The sequence below is a fragment of the Phalacrocorax carbo genome, chromosome Z, assembly GCF_963921805.1.
Source record: "Phalacrocorax carbo chromosome Z, bPhaCar2.1, whole genome shotgun sequence".
Taxonomy (NCBI): Eukaryota; Metazoa; Chordata; class Aves; order Suliformes; family Phalacrocoracidae; genus Phalacrocorax; species Phalacrocorax carbo.
Genome location: NC_087548.1, coordinates 52,532,401 through 52,549,472, shown reverse-complemented (window position 1 = coordinate 52,549,472; position 17,072 = coordinate 52,532,401). Strand labels below are relative to the sequence as shown.

Genomic DNA, 17,072 nt, shown 5'->3' with positions numbered 1-17,072 from the left:
ATTAGCTTTGCTGCTCATTCCAGTTTAGCACCCATCTGCCAGCTCTTCCATGAGGGCAGCACTAGCAGCCCAAGCTCACATAGTCATATGCCATATTTTATTGTGAAAGACTCAGCTTTTTTATTTATGGATCCTAGATAGAAATTTCAGATAAGTATGATGAAATAGTGGGTCTGTTTTGTTTTGTTGTGCTTTTCCCATATGCTAAATACCACAATGAAACATACTCAAACACCTACTAAAAAGGGGCCATCTGGGAGGTGTTTAGTTTCACAGCCAAATATGGACCTTGGTGAATCAAATTCCAGGATGCTGACATTTGGGATCAAATCTAGATCTAAAAGTCAAATTCCAAACTTCTGTAAGGCACATGGAAAGCAAACAGCTGAAGCCGTTCACCATGATCACTGAGGCGTAATCCTTTACAATTTCTGGTTTTTTTTTTTTTTTTTTTTTATTTTGCAGAGCAGGGAAAAGTCAGCCTGACTTAGAGCAGTGGGTCCCACCTTTCCTGTCCTTGTCACACATAGTCATGTTGCACTTGGAACAGAAAATGCTGTGGTGGCAGCATGAGCATCCTGCTAAACAAAGTGCTGGGGATCAGCAGCTGAGGTGTAGCACTGCTGCACCCTGCCTCGCAAAGGGGCTGGCAACAGGGCTGGGATCTGTTCCCAGCCCACCACTAATTCGGCAGGCATCATGGTTGAGCTGCTCCACATTCCACCTTTTGTCTTTTCTCTGTGTCTTAAGGTCCTCAGGTCAGGGGCAGAGTCTCTCCACTGTGCTACACACAGGGGAAAGGTATGTGTCTGAGGCCACTAGGCAACATGTCAGTTAGTGTGATGATAGGAGACAGCATTTAGGTTTTACAGAGTTTCATCCCCTCTTGATGCACCACACCATGTAGCTGAGTGCACTCACCTGCTGGCCAGAGCTAACTGGTCCCACAGCTGTTTGTGTTTGGGAATACACCTGATGCCACGAATGCCCTTTGGGTGCACACATGCTGCACCTCTCTGCGCATAGACGCCACACAGCTCAGACCAGCTCTGTTGGAGGACTGGGCTTTCATCCTTGATTTTGGCTTAAGGGTGGAAAAGCTGCTTCCTGTCCATGCTGCAAGGTGGAGATTGTCCTTTGTGGCCCTAAGTTAGTTTTTAATTGGTACTGAAATGGGAGACAGCAGGCGTGAGCACAAGTCCTGTGCTTTTACACAGGGTGCAGCAGAGGCAGCTGTGGGTGCGTGCCAGGCTAATGTCAAAGCCATTCACCTGGGGCATTGAGCCGTATCACTGCTTCTGATACAAAGTGCAGCAGCATTTCAGGTGGTTCACAGCTGGTGACTGTCTGTTCATTTAGTAGTTGTTTGGGTTTTTCTTTTTTGTATTGCCAAATTTGTTGCTGCATCAGACACGTGCTGTAGCGGATGCCTTATGAATCATGTGTCTACTTGCTTTCATCAGCATGTGCTACAGCCTCAACACTCATTATTACTTAAGGGAGGGGAAGGTTTGTGTGTATACAAAGGTTTACGATGTGTATTAAAAATGTGTCACATGCAGTGTGAAGCACAAACCTCCTCGTAAATGTGGTGATACAAACCCAAATATTCTAAGCGGGGCTTCCACACTGACGATTTGGTTTTGGTTTGGCTGTGGTCTGGAGAGAAAAATTTCTCTTTCAGCCCTGGTACGTCCTGTACATTTCCAAGGGAGGAGTATTAAGTGTTGCTGTTGTTCTAAGAGGGGGCAGGAGCGTTTGCAATTGGGGTCTGCTCTGGCTGGTATAAATGGAAAGATAACTGCATAAAAGCAGAGACCCTGTTGGGAACAGTAATCTGTAATGAAAGTTTTCATTTTTATAAGGTGTGAATCTTCTTCTCATCATTCGAAGCAAAGTAATAAGAGCAACCAGCTTACCCATAGGGGGGAAATGACAAGGATATATCACTGCTGCACAGTTGCTTTTTGCCTTCCTGGAACAAACGGGTAGGAAGCTGGAAGGCAAGGGGTTTTAGATATGACTCTCCTCAATTGCTAGCCCAAAACTTAGCTAGTCGTGCCAGTAATGAGAGGTATCAGACTGTCTTTTCCAGGAGCTGAGAAACTGAAATAATCTTTCTGCAGCTAAAATGGTCTCTAGGTTGATGGCCATTTTTTTCCTTGCACCAAAATATAAAGTCTGTTTATTCAAATGACATGGGATTTGGGAATTTTGTTTGCTTGATCTTCTTGAAGCATCCCTTAAGAAGCAAGCGTGAGATTTGCTGATCTTTGCCACCCACCGCACTCTGACTGTGGCTGGCCCGGTGGCTGTTTCACATGCCAGAGAAGGATTTCCCAGAAGAGCTGAAACTTCCAGGATGTTTAGGCTCAGCAGCTCTTCCTGGCATTCTTTTTGACAAATGCATTTGCAAACCTCACCAGGGTCCTGGCGAGCCTGCCCGGATCAGGCGTGTCCAATTATGCACACACAGCAGCATCCAAAATACGCTGCCCCTCCTGGCATGTGGCCCCACAGCACTGAAAGCATACTGGAGCCGCTCCACTGCAGCCAGCGGACTAACACCACTTTACTTTGATTAACAGCCCTCCTGTGGTTTTCCAATGGAAATCTCTGCAGCAGCAGGCATGAGGCAGCAATTTGGTGCGAGACCTCTGCTCTAGGGCATATTATGCATTAGTCTAACAGCTCTTTTCTAGAAGTGCATTTGGATCACTGGATGATGCTTACAGTACAGCCTTTCTTGGCCAGCAGGTCCGTGTTCCTGGAATAGCAAGGTGTGCTCTGAAATAGCCATGTTTCTAGCTGGGCTGCTGCTTCGAGGCCAGCTGTGTCTCTGGTTGCTTCCAGAACAGACATGCCAGTTTAGCAACTCTCTTGTCACTGAGGCTGTTTTAGCTAAACCAGCAAGATAAAACAAAATTCAGGTGCTTTCTCCTTGTTAATCCCCTCCGTGTAATTGTGACAGGCAGTAGCTGAGGCTGAGCCTTCTCTACAGTCACTGCCTCAGAAGCCTCAATGCAATTAGAGATTTTAGTGGTACCTCCTGTACCACTGTACACCGAGGCGTTAGTGATCCACATAACAGTTAACTGGAGGAGGCATGGGCCTGCACTGGGCTGTGTGGGGCTGCAGGTCCAGCGTCATCTTCGGGCTCTGCTGTGCTGCAGACGACCCTCAGCTGCAGGGCAGCCCTCCCACCTCACCGTGATGGGGGAACCTGCGGGGAGCTCCCACTCAGTACCAGCAATTACACCACCTGCATGGCCTTGCCTGTATCGAAAACTGCAGCAAGAAGATGTCATTTGAACATCATTTGTTTGACAGTAGGAATGATGAACAGAGTTGTTTTCTTGAAAGAAAGTTCAATGATGTCTCAAATGACCAAAATGGTGTAATTCTTCCGTGGACTGGATCTGCACAGCACACTGCACATGGGTTGGATCGTTAGACGCTGCACAACTCAGGGTTGCCAGCATCTGAAGGGTTGTAACATTATCTACAGTTCTCTCTCTTTCTTTATAGTGTTAGCTCTAATAAAAAGCATGTAAACTGGTACTTCACGAAGTCAGAGTGCCTTTCTTACAGGGAACATGATAGACCAGCACCTCCTGGTGCAAATGCATCGCTATGCAGGCAAGAGTTTACCACTGTAAACAAGTTAGCAAATAGGTGGACAGAACAAGAAAGATCACGTTGAAAACTGAGCTTTGCAAAGAGAAATCTGATTTTGCTGAGGTGAGACTGCTGCTGGACTATTTTAGCTTAGGCTTTTTTTATGACTGGCTCTAAACATCCTGTGGAAAGCCCAGACCCTTCAAACTGAATTAATGCATTTACAGGCAAGCAAATAAAAAAAATAAAGGACTGTTAAAAAAAAGTCTCTATCTCTGATATAGTGCATTTGAACACAAAAATAGATTAATGAGGAAAGATCTGCTATGGTCGGCATGGGACTAGCTAAAGACACCCTGTCTCAGAAGTGGAAGAGTTAGCAGCAGCATTGGGTGTTTTGATTTCAGCTCTTGCAGTCAGGCTTGGTGGCAGCTCATGTGCATTTCCAGATGCTCTACCACCAACTCTCTGAAGGTGGTAGTGTTCTCCAAACTTGCAGCTCTCACTCCGAATGAAAGTTAAATGCCTGTCTGCTGTAGGGATAAGGAAGAGCCAAGCGGGTGGGCAGAAAGTAAGTCAATGGAGGGAAGCCCTTGCAGAAGTTAATCATCTGCACCATCCCGGTGAGCTGAAAACTGTCCTGTTCATCTCAGTGAAGGAGGACCTCTGCTGTGCAGTACTGAGGACTCCTCCCAGGGTGTTAACTCATTTATCCCTTTTGGAGCAAAGGGAGGGAGGAACACAAAGATGCATAGGACACTGCAGTCACCGCCTCATTTTGTCACTCCAAAGAATGGTATAGAAAGGGAGATCCTTCTGCCTGGGCCTGCCCATGTCCCAGGGAGGAGAAACTGAAAAATAAAGGTACAGTGCAATGGTATTTAGACCATCTGCACTGTCTGATCTCATTATGGTGACTCATATAGGGACAGAAACACTGCATTTTGTGGAGGGAATTGGAAAAGCATTTAACTTCATTCTGCATTTGCAAATGCCAGGTCTTGTTCAGAATACTCTCCACTGGATCCAGTAGTAGCAATCCAGAGTTATGGGTTCTGCAAGCTGCCTTGTCCCTTCAGCACACTGGATGCAATTTGGAAAAAAACCAAAATTTACTGGCAAACCTATAGGTAGGCAGGGAACCAGAGGTCTTAGTGAATCAAAGGTTCATAGCAAGGCAGTACTTAAACTTGGCTTTGGAGAATCTCAGTTTCGTACATATCCTGCCTCAGGCGGGAAGAAAAGTTTCTGTGAGTTGGTAATACCCTGTGTGCAGTATTTTGTTGAAAAACCTCCACGGTGACGCTTGAAGGCCATGTACCATTTTATGAAAAACAGCTTGTGACATATATGGCATGAGAGACTATATCCATGCAGCAGCTGACCTGGGGTAACTTACTGTAAAACAAGAGGGCACAGGACAACTAAAGCTCTTAAATACCTGCCTGGTGGTTTGTATCCATAACTAGTCATGAAGCCACAAACAGGGCCAGATCTGTGATGTGGGCAGTAGCGTGGGCTCCATGGTTAATGAATGCCTGGATACTCATGTTCTATGCTAATATTGGCAGAAAAATTACTTTGTAGAGGAAGGCTTTGCCAGATCTAAATTCTGCCTCTTCATATACACAGAATTTTCCTTCTACTTACCTCTTGTTACTTCTTGCGCTTTACTAACAAGGCTCCCACTGTGCATGCTGGTGCATATTATCAACAGCTCATCAGAGATATGGTGACAGCAACATCCCTTCAAAGCACATGGTTCTGTGGGTACCAAGATGGCCAGTAAAGCTGGGCTGCTGTCACTTGCCTTTTGTTTTGGAAGAAGCAGCAGGACAGGAAAAAAACAAGTATCTTAATGCTAAAGTCCTTCAACCTGCTTCAGATGATACAACCATGGCCAAAGATTTGGAAAAACCCTGCTCTTGTGATGAGATATGAGCTGAAAGTTTGCCAGTTGGAGTGATGTTTCCACTGCCAATTTTCCACCATTAAAGCATGTCAGTTTGTGAAAGGATGGCAAGCATCACGAGGACAGCATATACTTTATTAACAATTATTCAGGTGTCACCTTAAATAAAAGAAGACAATATACAATATTTAGCTGGCAGGTAGGTTGTATGGGTAAGTCTAAGATATGCCAGGTATAAAATAGGTTTTCCACATCTTTGCTCGCCAGCTTAGCCATTGATCTGAAATCAAACCAAACCAAACAAAGCCTGGTGTTGCTGGCCTCTAAATGTCTCTCCAGGAAGCAGCTTTAGCTGGAGACAGGAGTTTAACTTAATCATACTCAGAAAACAAAGAAGCAGAAATTACAGCATCATTGGAGTCACTGAAGTATTTTGAGCTACCTTCTCAGAGTCTTAATAGAAGATGGATAAACAGGTTCCAAAAATATGTGAAACCACCACACCTAAACCCGAGCCCATTCCTAGCATTAAAATGTTAAATTAAAAGAAATGTTTTCAAGGCTTTGAAATGTTTGGTGATTATTTATATGATGGCAGTGCCTGCAAGCCCAGACAAAATCAAGGCCCCACTGACCATGCAAAGCTCTTGCCACTTAAACAGTTGGGGCTGCACTTTGAAAAGTGCCAGTGTACTGCATCTTTTAAAGCTGGACTGCTGCCTGCAGTGACTTGAGAAGGCTTCAGAGGACCATTCTTAGACACTGACAGACTTTTAACTCCTTTCCTGCATCTTTTTTTGGTAGTGCTTTCTTTCTAAATGCAATTTTCCTTCTGTTAAATGTGCTTCCAGGCCTGCAGTGGCGCAGCAGGAAAGGTGGCAGCAGCATGGGGTCTCTGCTTGATGCCTGCTGGGGCTGGCAGCACTGCTGGAGTTCTGGCATGGCTTCAGCCCAGAGGACAACCTGGAGTACTGGGGGTCATTTTGGCAGGTACCCAGAGCCTCCCCACTTCTAAGAAGCACCCATGATTATGGATAAAGATGGGTCATGCTTCCAGAGGCTGCAAGACCTCTGATCTTGTTTCTAAAAAGCAAGCTATCACTGTGTCCCCAGGTCCTATAAACCAGGGCTGAATATTTTTTCATGCTCATAAGAGTATGCTGGGCCTGAAAGTGAGTTTAAGTCCCCACCACAAGTACTATCTGAAAGACAGTTTTCAATTCATGTGTCTCTGACATCTGTTTGTTGTGGGGTGCCTGTGAATTACCACATTACCAGGCTTTGCTAGCATGATTACATATAAAATGTTGTCCTCTGTGGGGGAAGGGAGTTGCATGTGTGTCTGAGTACTGGCTGATGAAATTGAAAGCTGTGCACCTCCGCGAGGTAGTTCTCATAGCGATTTGCCAAAGAAAGGTAAGGAAGGCTCTTTGCTGTTTTCCTTTGTGTGCCTGTTCTGGTTTAGCCCCCGTTAGCAACTAAGCACCACACAGCCGCTTGCTCACTTCCCCCACCCCTGTGGGATGGGGGAGAGAATCAGAAGGGCCAAAGTAAGAAAAACTCGTGGGTTGAGATAAGAACAGTTTAATAATTAAAATAAAACAGTAATAATAATAATAATAATAATGGTAATATAATTAAAAAGAAAATAATGAGAGAGAGAAAAAGAGAGAGATGAACCCTTGGGAGGAGGAAAAAAAAAAAAAAACAAAAAAAAAATTCCAAACAACAAGTGATACAAACACTCACCACCCACCAACTGACACTGTTGGCCTCTGAGCCGCGATTGCTTACCCCTCAGCCAGCTCCTCCCAGTTAACATGCTGGGCATGACGTTACATGATACGGAATATCGCTTTGGCCAGTTTGAGTCCGCTCTCTTAGCCGTGCCCCCTCCCCTCCCGGCTTCTTGTGCACCCGGCAGAGCATGGGAAGCTAGAAAAGTCCTTGATTAGTACAAGCACTACCCAGCAACAACCAAAATATCTGTGTGTCACCAACATTGTTATCATACTAAGTCCAAAGCACAGCACTATACCAGCTGCAGTGAAGAAAATTAACTCTATCCCAGCTAAAACCATGACAGTGCCACTCTGCCATGGTCCCTGCCACGGCTGACTGGATACAGCACCTATGCAGGAGCAGAAGCGTGGCCCTGGCCTCTCCGGTATTACCCACAGTCAACAAACACTGTGCTTTTTAAACCTTTCCACATCACCCACCTGCCCAACTTTCTCCAAGAAGATAACCCTCAGACCACATTAAATGACTAGTACATGGGGAAATTTTGTGTGAGTTCCCAGAAGTTTTGTAGATGCAATAAGGGTAAAATAAATTGACTGATTAGATTAATTTTACCCACTTAGCTTGAATGGGGGGGCAAAGGTTATTTTACCACAAGTGTTTATCTTACTGGTTATGATTCAGCTTGCCAACTGTTGCCATATGACCAGAACAAATTTATTCTCATAACTAGAGAAGCATTAATAACCATTTTATCAGTCAGATGTCTAAAAATCTTGTTGGCTGTTCTCAGGCACGTCCCCAGCATGGAGGGCTGCTGAATTGAATGGCCTGTTTGCTTTCTGCTTCCCCCATGGACTTTTTAACTTCCCCTTGAGAAGAGCTAAACAAACTGCTTGACGCATTTAATGCTGAAGTCAAAAGCCCAGAGCAGAGGGCGAGTAGTTCGCTAAATGTCCTGGAGGGCCTTAGTCGTGCTCATTGGCTTAATGTTGGCTGTAACCACCAGGCTGGAGCCATGCATATATACCTGAGGCTTAAATAACCCGAGTCTCACCGAGGCTGTCTTTGGTTATTGCTTTGCATAGTCAGGTTGTTAAGTGGATGCAGCTCAGCAGTCACTGCTGTACACCTGGCCAAGCTGAGCTGCCACCTGTGCATCAACTGTCTGGGCAAGAGGAGGGTCAGGACCTGGAAGAGGGACCTGCAAGTACCTGACTTTGATCCAGTACTGCTCACAGCAGGCTGTGGAGGCCTGGCGGTACTGCCTGTGCCCTGGTAAACATCAGCCCTGGCACAAGCATCCTGGCATGTCAGAAAGAGCCAAGATCTATTTTCATGTCAAACAGTCCCCTGAAACAAATAAATAAATAAAACTTGAAAGAAAATGTCATCAGAAACCACCCTGAAACAGATAGTGAAAAGTTTTCTTCCTGATGCATGCAAAGTCAATTAGTGTGTTAGTAAATACATGCCGGGAGACATCATCATAATAGGAACAATCAGGTCATTTGAATAGCCAAATATACTTTTATGCCATATTTGTTTACCTTGTAGAGCATATCCGCGATATGCATGTAAATGCCAAAGTCTATTTCTTGTTAATCCCTCCTCCCCTCAGCTATCAGTGTGGTTCCTTGTTTGTACCTGTCAAGGGTTGCTGAAACTTACAACTGTTGGTTTAAGCAAATGCGCAGTCCTGCGCCAACAGGAATATCCTGTTTAGGGGAGCGCTCTAAGGTGCCAGTTATATAAACTTAGCTGTATACTGTCACAACAGACCACTCCATGAAAAAATGAAGAGGTATTACAAGTAACCATTTGTCTAAGCGTAGACACCGATTTTTCTGTGTTAACATGGGCTGTGAATGATTAATTCCTGGTTACCTGCTGGCAGTGGAGAAAGCCCCTCTCAGTTCAAAGAGGCTAGTAAGATACGAGAGCGTCCAAGTGAAAATGAAGCAGCCAAACGTGAGGCCTCCAACAAGTCTGGTTCTCAGTTGAGCTGCAGTTTGTCAGGGGAACAGGCCAGCGCATAAGCACGGTCCCAGTCATTACACTCGGTCCTACGCCAAACAGACTTCAGCCTAAGCATGCAAAGCGAGTGGGAATAGGGAAGTGATCTTTGTTCCTCTTTGAGGTGTAGGAAGCTGAATCGCAGGGAAGTTCTGGCACTAATTCAGCAAGGTGCTTAAGCCTGTATTTAATTTTTAAGCTCTGAAATGCGTGGGTGGAAGCTGGCTCCATGAAGTCAAAGGCAAAACTCACATGAAGTAGGATTTTGCCTTCTCTGACTATGAAAGTGCTTTGGGAGGGAAATATCTTGCCTCAGGTCACACTGTCAGTCTGTGGCAGAGCTGGGAATTGACGCCAGGTCTCCGGAGTCCCAAACCAGTGCCTTAACCTGTTTTTGACTTACTGCACGCTTCCTCCCAAAACATCATTGGACATACTTAGATACACCAGATATCCCTGAATGACTATAAGCCTGTCACCTGTTTTGGCCAGCTTTGGAAGGCAAGATGAAAAATACAGCCTTTATTTCATCCTGTGACTGATGTTTGAATAAGGTACAAACAAACCTGAATGTACGCTTATGGAGGATTTTGTTACATGAGGTACATCATTGCAGAATCTCTGTTTTTACAGAAATTTAGCTGCAGCAAAGCGTGCAGCTAAAAGCCAAGTACTATGGCATGGCATTGGCTTATGTAGGTAGCCTAGCGCTGTATTGATCGACTTTCCTCGGTTTCTAAAGCTGGAAGGCACTGCTGTGCTGGGATGGCTCAGAGATTTCCTCCAGCAGCGGCTACACCTTGCAGCCAGCTCCGTGCCTTGATTTATTTACCCGGATTGTTTCTGACCTAAAACGCCGCCGCCAGCCTGAGCTCCTGACCAAGCCCACCCCCCCGACATGAACAGGCTGTGGGCCGCTGGAGCGGGCTGCGCCTGCCTTGGCAAAGGGAGCGGCGCAGGCACGAAACCCGGCGCGGCCACCGGCGTCCGCGTCTGTCCGTGGGGCGACTGGTGGTGGGTGGGCAGGACGAGAGGGCTCCTGTCGCCATGAAAAACCATGCCCGGGCACCCCCCCTCCCCTTCCCGGGCGCTGCGCTCGGGCGAGCGGAGCAAGAGCAGCCCGGCACCCCCGGCGGGGCCGCCGGGGCCGCCGGGGCCGCCGGAGCCGGCAGTCCTCACGGTGGCACTAGAAAACAATGAATGGCGGCTCGGCAAGGCAAGCCCGGCCGCTGCTGCTCCGGGGCTGCCCAGCCCCCGCAGCCTGGCTGGTACCTGCGCCGCCTGACCCTGCGCTGCGCCCGGGCTGTAACCCCGTCCTCGGTCAGCAGCAAGAGGCTGCTCGGCTGAACGCTGCACCTGCTCTAGAGCCCACTTAAGCTCCTGCAGTATCCCTAAGCTAGGCAGAGGTGAATGCTGCCTGATCAGTTAACGCTTGCTAAAGGGCTTTCATCTAGCCTCCAAGTACCAGAAAGCAGCACCTCATATTCGTGCCGTCTTTCATGTCCTAGCAGCAATCCTTCATCTCGTTTGCCTTATACAAAACACTAGCATTAAAAGGAAAGAAAAGAAAAAAAACCAAACCACCCAACACCACACAATCCAATAACTCAAACATCTGGAAACATGATTATTCTCAGCATTCAATTAGTATTGTGGTTATTCACTTCTGAAAATTAGCATATGGGTTTTCCCACCTAGGAGAAAGGCAATAACTCTTTCTTGTTTGCTGCTGCAGCTTCAGATGAGCCAAATTCTGCTCACGTGGCCTTTAGAAACCAGGCACAGCTGTGTCTCTATAGGACCTGATTCAGGCAGGTAATAAAACATGTGAGCCGTACCTGAGGGGTGACAAACAAACCCTGGGTCACATACGTGCCTGTCAAAAACAGAATGTGAGGAGAAACACAAGCGCAGCCAAAGGTTTTCACAAGAAACTTAATGGTGTTGGATGTCCTGGAGGCTGAGGATGCTCTGCGGTATGTGCAGTTACGAGGGGTGCTGATTAGTCTGCCTCTGAGGATCCAAGGGCTCTTTACGAGATGATCTTCAAGCAGAGCAGTCCAGCTATCATTTCTTTCTGAAATGGGGGAAAAAAAACACTTTCAAAAAGGAAAAGAGGCAGATTAATTTCCTCCAACAGGAATGTGTAATGTGTTCTTGTTGGCTGCAGTTGGTGCTGCTGTGGGACTCAGACCACCGCACATCCTCTAAATCCCTACCTAAGAGGTATACCAGTGGCTGGTCGCCACTCAGCCCTGGGTGGGAGGTTGACTTCTCTGCTGAAGGGATGCAGTCTCTAAGAGCCAGCTCTTATTTCTAAATACTATCCCCTGTTCATCTGAGTATGAATATGGCCCCCCAAGTACTACCATGCCAGGCACCACTGACTGGATGGGCACTCAGGTCACCCACCTGAGCCAGGGAGCATCTGCAGGTCCGTCGCCTTAGCTGGTGCACAGCCTGGTCAGATCTATTTGTGTATTTATATGAAAGCAGAGTTTCCCTCACCTGGTGCTGTGGAAGGCCTCTGTGCTGGCCTGAGCGCTGTCAAATTCAGGCTCCCACTGGGACAGAGCTGACTGGTGTGACTGGCAGACCTTTGCTCCAACTTCTGGTGCAAATCTGCGCTTCACCCGTCGTCATCTTGTCCTCACCGTCCTTCAGATCAGCTCTGCAGGATACCCATGACCATTGTACCAGATACCAGAAGGACATTTCACTGTGAAATACTTCAGAGAGGAGAAGGATACAGTCACCTTCCTTTAGAGGATGGAACATGAGTCACACATGGAGGGGAGGTGACCATTTCCAGCTCATGGTGCCTGCTCCTCAGAAAACTCCAGCCTTTCCCCAGCACTTGCTGCTTCTGCTCCTGCAAACCTGGGGCTGAAAGGATGTGCTAGCCTTTCCAGGAGCCCTAGCCACACAAATATAATAAAAATAGCAAGCTACCATCTCAAAAAGAGTCTCATGGGGACTCTGTACTTCCTCATTTAGGGTTAGCTTGTGTGCGCGCACGGTAGTGCCCTTTCAGCCTACTGCTATTTACGCAGGTGGTACTTGGGTGAGCAAAGAAGGCAGAAGCATGCCTCAGGGTCCCCAGTCAGGTGTCAAATCCAACCATCCCAAAAGCGCCCACTTCCCTGCTGCTACCCCTGCCCTCCACGTGCTGGGCTGCGAGTGAGGTGCCACAGCCCCACACACCAGGGTAGCGGGTGTGTGAGCACACAGCCTTAACAAGACTGTATACTTCCCCACTCACGTGTACATGGAAAGATACAGCATTGCAAAAGCAGTGTTTAATTGCAGGGCACAAATCCCTTCCAAAAGCAGAGCTTAACTTTTTTTTTTCTCTGCCAAGAACATATGTATTTTGTATAGATTTAATTATATGATACAAGAAAGGAAAGAAGATTTGCCCAGATACTATGGTGATGAGTGCCATAGAAATGCCTATAAATAAATAAAAACACAGAGCAAAACCAGACATCTGCAACAGAGCATGGGGGGAAAAAACCCCAACCCCAAACCCCCAACCAACCAACAAACCTGCCTGGAGTTTTCTACACAGTCCCTCATTTTAAAGAAAAGCTCACCACTGCCTCTTTCTGACATAGGACCCAATGCTCATTTGGACTCACTCCTTTTGTCACCCTCAAGAATCACAAGCTGGGCACATCTTTATTTGCATTTTCCAGTCTCTACTTCCTCCTGCTGTGTGAATCGTCATCACCTGAGAACTTGCTTGTGTATACTAAATAATGAGGATCTGGGGTGCTGGGAACCTTGTGAACTTTCACGTTGTTTGAATTTGGAGAAAAAAATTGAGCTTTCACACCCCACACCTCAAGTTGAAAATCCTGTTATACGTTTTCTTCATTGCAATAAAGGAAATAGGATGAAGCCCTTACAGGGGCTTGAACGGTGATATGTGGGTTGCTTTTCATTGCATCCAATAGACATGGAGAGCACTTGCCAAGCTGCTGAGTGAGGCCCCCTTGCCACTGGATTTCCTATTCCTCTTGTCACGTTTTTGAGCCTCTAATCTCAATTCCTCTGTCCAGCAATGTGTTTTGTTATTTCAGTTAGGCCATGGGACTCCAAGGGCTGGATCTTCATGAACAGCACCCAGCCACGAAGCAAGACAAAACTATTCGCGAGGCTCCACAGCACAATTCCAGATTCCCTTGCACTAAACTGGTAAGGTTAAATGCTGTCATTGCAAAGAAAGAAAGAATTAGTGAATGAGAGAAGGAAGGAAAGAGAAAAAGTGAGACAGGGAAAGAAGGGAGGGAGGGAGGGAGGGAGGGAGGGAGGAAGGGAGGAAGGGAGGAAGGGAGGAAGGGAGGAAGGGAGGAAGGAAGGAAGGAAGGAAGGAAGGAAGGAAGGAAGGAAGGAAGGAAGGAAGGAAGGAAGGAAGGAAGGAAGGAAGGAAGGAAGGAAGGAAGGAAGGAAGGAAGGAAGGAAGGAAGGAAGGAAGGAAGGAAGGAAGGAAGGAAGGAAGGAAGGAAGGAAGGAAGGAAGGAAGGAAGGAAGGAAGGAAGGAAGGAAGGAAGGAAGGAAGGAAGGGAGGGAGGGAGGGAGGGAGGGAGGGAGGAAGGGAGGAAGGGAGGAAGGGAGGAAGGGAGGAAGGGAGGAAGGGAGGAAGGGAGGAAAAAAGAAGAGAGCTGGAACAACAGCAGACCTAATGTACTTCAAAGAATTATTATCTGCTCCAGGTCAAAACAGCTCTGGTTTTGATTCATTTATATATGAAGAGGGAGGAAATCAGAACAGCTGTCACTCTATCATTCCCTCTAGCATTGGTGAGCCATTTCAGCTATCTGCAAATTTTCCTCCTAACAGCCCCTCTCCTGTTTTCACATCCCTGTCTCACAAACTGTACAGAGAGCAACAGAGTGCACCCAGAGCCCTGTGTGCCTCCAGCCATAAGCATCTTGCTGAGTGCTTGCTGCTAGTCCTGCCTGGGTAAAGAGAGACATGGGCACCAGCGCAGCGTCACTGCATTCGTCCTGGGAGGTTTGTCTTTCTGCTGTTACCTCACTCCCAGTAGCCCGCTAGTGCAAACCAGCAGGCAGCGACAGATTGAAAAATCTTCAGAGTGACTTCTCTGGGCTAGAGGAAATCAATATATGAAGTTTTATGTATGATGTACATCTGTAGAGGAAGAGATTTCTTTTCTGTCTTGTGCTGCTGTGCTCCCTAGTGGGATGCATTCACCGACAGTCAGTATCTATTTGAATTATTAACTTGGGCAGAGTTATTAAATGTAAACCCTGGCACCTTATGTTTAGCACAAGATAAAATGCTGGGATAAGCCAGTCAGAGAAAGCCTCTGACTTACAGTGGTTTGGGCAATACTTAAATCGTTCCTCAGCTCCATACTCTCCCATACCTCCCTTCCCCCTTCCTCCCTCCCACCTTCTTTGCCTCGTTCACACACGGCTTCCAGTTTTGGACCCTGAAGATTCAGATCTTAAACTTTTTCAAAGTGCTACCTATTTTTATAATGCTTTGTATTTGCCTATGTGGCTCATTTGCATAGCCCCAAATCAGCATAAACCCTAACCTCATCTCACTAAGGGGATTTACCTGTAACCAACCGAATTTGGTTTGCTAATGAAGTAGTCGGATTCCCAGACAGCTAAGATACACCTTGATGGCTTCTTAGAAAGCGAATTCTCTCACCTGGAATGAATTTCAGTACCCAATAAAAAAGGACACTTGTTTTGACACTTGGTCTTCAAAACCCAGGACACAACAACAGGGAAAGACGTGCAGAAAAAGGGTTTTGAAAGTGTAATCAAAAAGAAGAAGCTGGAGTTCATCTCAGAAATGTCAGATTTGGGCCAATAAACACTGCTGCGGTCAGTTTCCCTTTCCATGCAACAATAAATATAACAATAGCAAATATGCAAACCCAACGATTATTAACAATGCCTTAGTAATAAATGTGTACAAATAAATAATAAGTAATTCCAGCCCATGTGGGTGTTTGGGTACATGAGGTGGAAAACGTTTTAACCAAGTGTTACATCTTGCTAAGATTCATGAATCCAAAGAAAATTCTGAAAAGCAGTGTTTTGTCTGTTTTGGATAAAACGTGAAAAAACACCCACCCTTAAACAAAAAACATTGATGGGTGAGGGCTTCTCAGGTATTCCAGTGATGAAAAAAACAGTAAGCCAAAACATCTTTTAAATATTAACTGAAATATCATATTATGCTAAATTCTCTTGGCACTCTTCGTGTGTACAGTAGACTAGATGAAGTCATCCATATGTAAAAGTGCACATATGTAAAAAGCTCATATTTATTTTCTCTTCCCAAATTCCTTAAAAAATACAACTGAAGTTCAATCTTTCCAGCCTTTGGCAGTTACAATAAAATCAAGGCTGATTTAGAGCAGGTTAGATCCTTCCCTTTTCTGCAGTATGTAGGAAAGAGGAAATTGCAGGAATCTGGAAAGCAGCAGCCTCAAAAACTACAGAAAGGAAATACTTTCTTCTCCTCTCCCACCACCTCTATTTTTAGGTTACTTCATAATTAACTGTGGAACTCCTTGCCACAAGGTCTCTCTGAAGCCAGAAGCTCAGGAAGGCACCAAAGAGAATCAAATATTTATTAAGTGGAATCTGTAGAGCTACAGCATAAAATAAACACAGGTTGGAGAGGCATCTGTGCTCCTCAAGCTTCTGAGCTTGAGCAAACGTGTAATCATCAGGGCTCAGAAGGGGATTTTCCAGGGAGAGCATGGTGGGATCACCACAGAGGTGCCCATCACAGGGACACTTGTAACTTACAGTTATGCTTATGGTCAGTGGCTGGGGCAGAATACTGGTGGCCGGACTAAACGGGCCACCGCTCTGCCCTGTGCTCCTCTGCTCCTCCACAGCAGAGTTAAAAGAAACCTAGTTGTCCCAACCATAACAAGTTGGTTTCTTTGCATATGAAGCCTTGCCAGTAAGTTTTACATTGTGAACGTGGGAACTTTGTCAAAGCAAATGCTGGTTAGAAAGTGTTTACAGAAAGAAAGTAGTCAAACATCTTGTACAGGTGACAGCATCATTAGGATATTCTCTAAGGCTGCAGAGAGCGTGAACAGTTACTGGGGAGGCAGGAAGGCTGAAAGCAGTGAACTGTTTTGCTTTCTACTGGAAAGCGTTTTGATATTTTGAAACACAAATGATAATCTGTTGTACGGCCAGCAAATTCAGCCATCCCTTGTCAGGCAGGGGAGCCCGTTGCTGAAATAGTGTGATGCGGGAACTGCGAAAGGACAGCCAAACCTAGTACCTCCCAGTGCAAAGACAAACGCATCCCTTTGGGTAGCCTCCTTGAGTAGCCAACAGCATTATTGACTCAGTATGTTTGGAGCCTAAACATAGAATAAAACATCATCCAAAGCTTAGAAAGTAAATTCCAACATGCTTCAGTAATCACCATCAATGTTGCCCCTAGGAGTTTATCAACATCTTAGTACAATATTAATTTTTATCAGAAAAGTAGAACATAACGATGATGGACGTTAAGACCCCAGGAGATCCCTTGTGCTGGAAGACTCCAGCTGAGATCTGGACATCAAACAGCGCTGATGCCGTGGCGCCCTCCCAGGGGCCCGACATGCAAATCAAACTCACGCAGGAACCTCAAGAAACATTTTTTTGTACATGTGAGCAAAGCCCTCTCTGCAGTGTTTCTACATGGCAGGAAGCACATGGTGGACTCAGTGGCAAAAGCCTGGGGAGGCAAGTCTTTCCATCTGGCAACTGCAAGCCCACTT

General features: G+C 46.2%; 1 long non-coding RNA gene across 1 annotated transcript in view; it reads left to right on the top strand.

The window, feature by feature from the left end:
* Nucleotides 1-15,277, top strand: part of LOC135310645 (uncharacterized) — a 47,214-nt gene extending 31,937 nt beyond the window's left edge. The window contains exons 2-3 of the long non-coding RNA XR_010370728.1: nucleotides 13,375-13,489; nucleotides 14,135-15,277. This is a non-coding gene — a long non-coding RNA (uncharacterized LOC135310645). The remainder of the gene's footprint in view (nucleotides 1-13,374; nucleotides 13,490-14,134) is intronic.
* The last annotated feature ends 1,795 nt before the right edge of the window (nucleotides 15,278-17,072 follow it).